Consider the following 5,164-nt stretch of genomic DNA (forward strand, 5'->3'; position numbering starts at 1 on the left):
AGAGAGAGAGAGAGAGAGAGAAAGAGAGCGAGCGAGCCCTCTTTAGTATCATCAATAAATTTTTACCAGAAAGTACAGAGTTGGCCCAGCTCACTTAAAAACAAATAGGTTTCTATTCTGGTAACCTGAACTCTGTCAGGGTAATCGTCCAATTTCATGTACTTCATCTAGACAGACGACCTAAGAGGTCATGTTACTCCTGCCCTTCTACTTGTTCCCTTTTGATTTCTGGGTGTCCCCAGCAGAGAACTCGAAGTTCGAAACCCTGTGAAAACAACTTCCAAACTATTGGGCAATTACAAACTCTGGTTTCAGTCCAGAAGGTGACACGGTTTCAGTCCAGAAGGTGAAATGTATTTAGGGAGAAACGGCCTGAGGAGTGCTCAGCAGTCATCACCATCTTAATGCTGCTGGCTCTCCCATCCTTGCCCATTCCCACTCACCCTTCTGAATAATACTGAGTTACAAGAACATAAGTATTCATCTATTTTCAAATAGGATTTTATGAAAAAATTTTAAACACTCTAAAACCTTTAACAAAGGAGTTAAAACCTTTGGGAGTACTATACTTCAAGAACATGGAGAGAGAAATGACTTGTGGGAGGTTGAGGGGAAAAAATAGAAAAATAAGAATGAAGGTATTAATTTGGAAAAACAATCTTCCTGAAATTTTTAGATTAAAAAAAATCTGTTTTAATCAGCTGCTTGTTTTGGGAATCTTTTTCAAAACATAAAATTTCTCTTGTTCTTTTAGACCTGTTTTTTGTTTGTTTGTTTGTTTGTTTGTTTTTTAATATACCAGCTTACATATAGTTAAATGGATTAACAACTGGGACAAACCCAAATGAAATTTGGCATTTCAAGAAATGCACTTAGTTCCTTAAGTATAAGTGTGTGATTTGTTAAATTCTGCTGAGGGAAGCTCCTGAGTATATAAGATCACAGCATCCTTGTTCCAAATTATGTTACCCACGGGACTTAACTATTTCCAGGGGAAGCCACTAAATCCAAGGCCTTCCAGGGTTTGTGTCAGGACCTTTGTAATTACAGACAAATTCAAGGGATGATGTCCTTGCTTACTTATAAAATACCCCTCTTCCAGGAGTTTGATTTAAAGAAAAAAATACTATTTAAGCAGCTGGCGAAGCAGTTCTAAATTGCTAATAACTTAGTTTAGTAACAATCTAGTTCAAACATGAATAAATTTCCTTATTCATGTAAAACTTCCTAGTAAACTTGCCTCTTCCATTACTAATTCTCACATGCGAATGAATTACCTGCTTTATCATTGCATAAAAACATTTATGCTCTGGGTAAAAAAACAAAAAGGGAAGAGATGTGTGAATCAGCATGAGGGGATTCTAATTTGAGTTAACTTGAACAATACAGCGATTAAATTTTTGAAAATTCATGCAATCCATATCTCAAACAGAAATTGACATAAGTACCTAACTCACCCACAGCTTTCTCTGGGAAATCTTGCCAGACTCCCTGCCTAGGATATAGTCTTTTCCACCCACGCTGTGAAACCCCCTACCAATCTGCCCCATCTTTCCTAGTCCTCATCCCAGGACTTTAATTGTTGAATTATCCATCTTCTCCACTAGACTGTGAACTCTACAAAGGCTGGGAATGTGTCATCTTTTTCATCACTGAATCCCCAGTTTCCAACTCAGTGATGGCATTTAGTAACCATTCGATGACATCTATTGAGTGAATAAATGAATGGCACAGCGGTTGCCACATTTAGTAAGTAGTTATGTGCCAGGCGGTGTGCTACAAAGTTTGCGCTTACTGTGTGTGGTCTTAAATGTTCACAATAAAAGCCTACTTTTCCCAAACAAACTCCTATTAAGACCCAAAGCCAGGTAACTGACTTGCCCAAGGAAACACTGCTTGTAACGAGAAACCCGGACTGTCTGTCTTCAAAATGCCTACCACACAGAGGATCTCCACTGATAATCCACACGAGAACTAGTATCCTCAAAGCCCCATCTGCATGCTGTCGCACGTGTATCATGAACACTCCATGCCCAGATCTTTTAAAACACTTCTTCACCCCAACTTTTCTAATGCCCTTCCTCTCATCTCTGCCTCCAAAATCCAGCTCAAGTCTCGTGTCCTCCAGAAAGCCTTTCCCAACTACTCCAATCCTAAGTGCCTGCTCCCTTCCTCCCTTGGAACTCACTGGCTGAACAGCCATCCAAATAATAATAATAATAATAATAATAATAATAAATCATCTATATTATAAAAGGCCCGTGGCCGTAACGCTGTAACGACCAAACAGCTGGTCACCAGGAGGTGCATGGAGCACCTCTTGAGCCCTCCCCCCACCCCTCACCCCACCGGGCACTGGCAGCATCAGTGGAGTGTGCAAGGCATCGCAGGGCGGCAGACATGGCCCTGATGGCAGGCTAGGCCTAGGGGACCCTACACGTGCACAATTTAATCGTGCGCTGGGCCTCTAGTAATATTAATAATAATAGTGGTAAACCTTTACTGAGCACTTACTATGTGCCAGGTACTGCACTAAGCACTTCAGGTACATGATCTCATTTAAATTTTCACAACAATTCTGAGATAGGGACTGGAACCCTGTTCTGTCAGGCTTTAAGGGCTAAGCCACACTCTTGTGCATTGCTTATACTTTAACTGCATATGTATTTGTTTTGTCTCCCAAATGAGACTGTAAATATTGTGGGCAAGGACAAGGGCACGTCTGTGTCTCTTGCACTGGGCCATGCTTTCACGGTGGGCTCATTAAACACTTGCTGAATGACCCAAAACTGAAGTTAGAAATCTCTTGTTAAAGAATACACTTCAGAAGACACGACATATGTTTGACTGGAGGTTTTCATTCCCAGGGCAGAGTCGTTTTTTAAAGAAATAGCTGGTTCCCAAAAATCAAGATTAGCTCTTAACTGTAATTTCAAATTATGAAAGATGACTTCAATTGAATTAACTAGTTAAAACGAATAAAACTTCCTTCCCTCACTGCCCTTGCTCCTCTTGGAATAAGGCTGCCCTCAAAGGATGGAACTGGCTGGAGTTAAAAGATACCAGTCCCTGGCAGATGACCTAGCACAGACCAGGCCCTCAACAAATACTGACTTGTACTTAATTGGAAGGTATTTTATTTATTACCCTTTGGAGAATTTGTACTGAAATGATCCAGGCCAACTTCAGAACAAGAGAGGCCTGATTTCAGATTTGTGACATGGGGCAACTAACAAAACAGATTCGTTTCATAACTCTTACTGGCCAACCCTCTCTATACTGAAGGGGACCTGTCACTTCTGAAAGGAGAGGCAAGAATGACAAGTTTTGTTTTTGATCAAGGGGTGAATTTCTCTCCTAAACTCAAATCGCAGTCTATCAGCTTAATAACGCATTTTCAAATCCTAACCTTTGAAAATATCTTAGTGCATTGTTTTTTTCTTGTAAGTAGTTAACAGGAAGTGAAGAGAAACCATTAAATCTACCTTTAAATCTCACTTAAATGAATAAGTATCTGGTCACCCCTAAAAAGAAAAAAAAACACTTGAAGGCTGATCCAATGGGATAAAGAAACCTAAATGTAATAACACCAAATGGGAAAACATCAGTCATGCGATGACAGGCTGAAAAAGGTCATGTCCGAGTCTGCCTGCAGGATTAGCTCCCGTCTCTGTACAATCCTGATAATTATTATCTTAATTGTAATACTGTATCAGAAAGTACTAATTGAGCATACCAATTAAAAGGAATACAGAGAAAAGCTAATGAAAAGAAGTGAGGAACAGTAAGATGAGCTTACAGAAAACAATGTTGAGCAAGTAACTAGAACTTCATAAATGGAAACCAATCTTGGGCCAGGAAAAAGTATTCCTCAAGTGCCACACAGATGGCTTATTTATCATGAGGTATGAAGTCATTCCCAAGAGATATGTTAGAAGAAAAAAAATAGTGTGTCAACGTTTTTTTCATGAGCTTTCACCTCCTATCTAGGTAAACTGGGGAGTATGGCAGCTGAAAACATCAACTCTAAGCCAGTAAAAACAATGTTCCTAAATTCAACGTGGTCGTTCTGAGGTGAGTATAATCCACTCTAACTTTCTCACTAACCTCAGCAAAGTAGAGAACCCGGATATGACAGAACCAGCGTGAGACGATCGACATGGATAATTCGGTAGATGCGAACATATACAATTACGAAAAGATAATGAGGCCCGAAAACACAGGCCTCAGGGACAAAATGAGTCTTTACTGGGAGAGCATGAAAGCCATCTTTTTCTAAGTACTTATTTCTATAAACATGAGCCTGGTAGGTAAAGGATATAAATAATGTACTACATTTTTATTCCCAATGATCTCAATATTAAACTAGTCAATGTTGAAAAGTAAGTGATTGTTAAGGAATAATGTAAAATGTAAATGCCACTGCTTTTTACAAATTTTAGTCTAATTCTTTTAACATAAAGACGCTGCAGACTGTGGACAAACGTCTCAGAGTCTAAAACTGTCCCCTCCCTCATGTGTCACACTGCTCTTCATTCATGAACACTTCCTCTCTTGATTTGATACACACGTTTTCCCAAGAACCTGTAGTAAAGCTAAAAGGATCCAAAAACATTTCCCACCTGCCACTTAAAATAACTGTACCAAAGTTTGTTTTCATGACCGAGTTTTTCAAATCCATGGCAATAGAAACTGTCCTACTGTAATTGTTTTGTTGTTTTTTTTTAAATAAAGTTGGGTGTCTTTTAATGTGCGCTATCACCCAATCTGAACACAGAAGAGAGAATGACATTTTAAAAATCGGCAAAGTAACAGTTCCTTCACAGGATGCACTTCTCCCAGAGTCGAGGAAAGCAACTCAAGCAAAGCCATAGGCCCCTGGGTAACCCGACAGCCGCCAGCCCCGCTCCGATCCTCCTCCGGGGCTGGCCTGCGAGGACCTGGGAACAGTGCGTGTCGACGCGGGGCTCTCGAGTCCTCGGAGGCGAGCACAATGGCAGGACGAACGCAGGGCGTCCAGGAAGAGGAGGCAGGAGAGGAAACAGATGGCGGGGCCCGGGCTGCGAACCCCCACTCCGAGCCCCTCCAAGCTCCTCGGTGTCACATCCATCACTCGGGTCCCGCCGGCCAGGCCTGCGCGCAGAGCTGGCGGGGCCATGGCACA

Source organism: Myotis brandtii, unplaced genomic scaffold (genome assembly GCF_000412655.1).
Source record: "Myotis brandtii unplaced genomic scaffold, ASM41265v1 scaffold441, whole genome shotgun sequence".
NCBI lineage: Eukaryota > Metazoa > Chordata > Mammalia > Chiroptera > Vespertilionidae > Myotis > Myotis brandtii.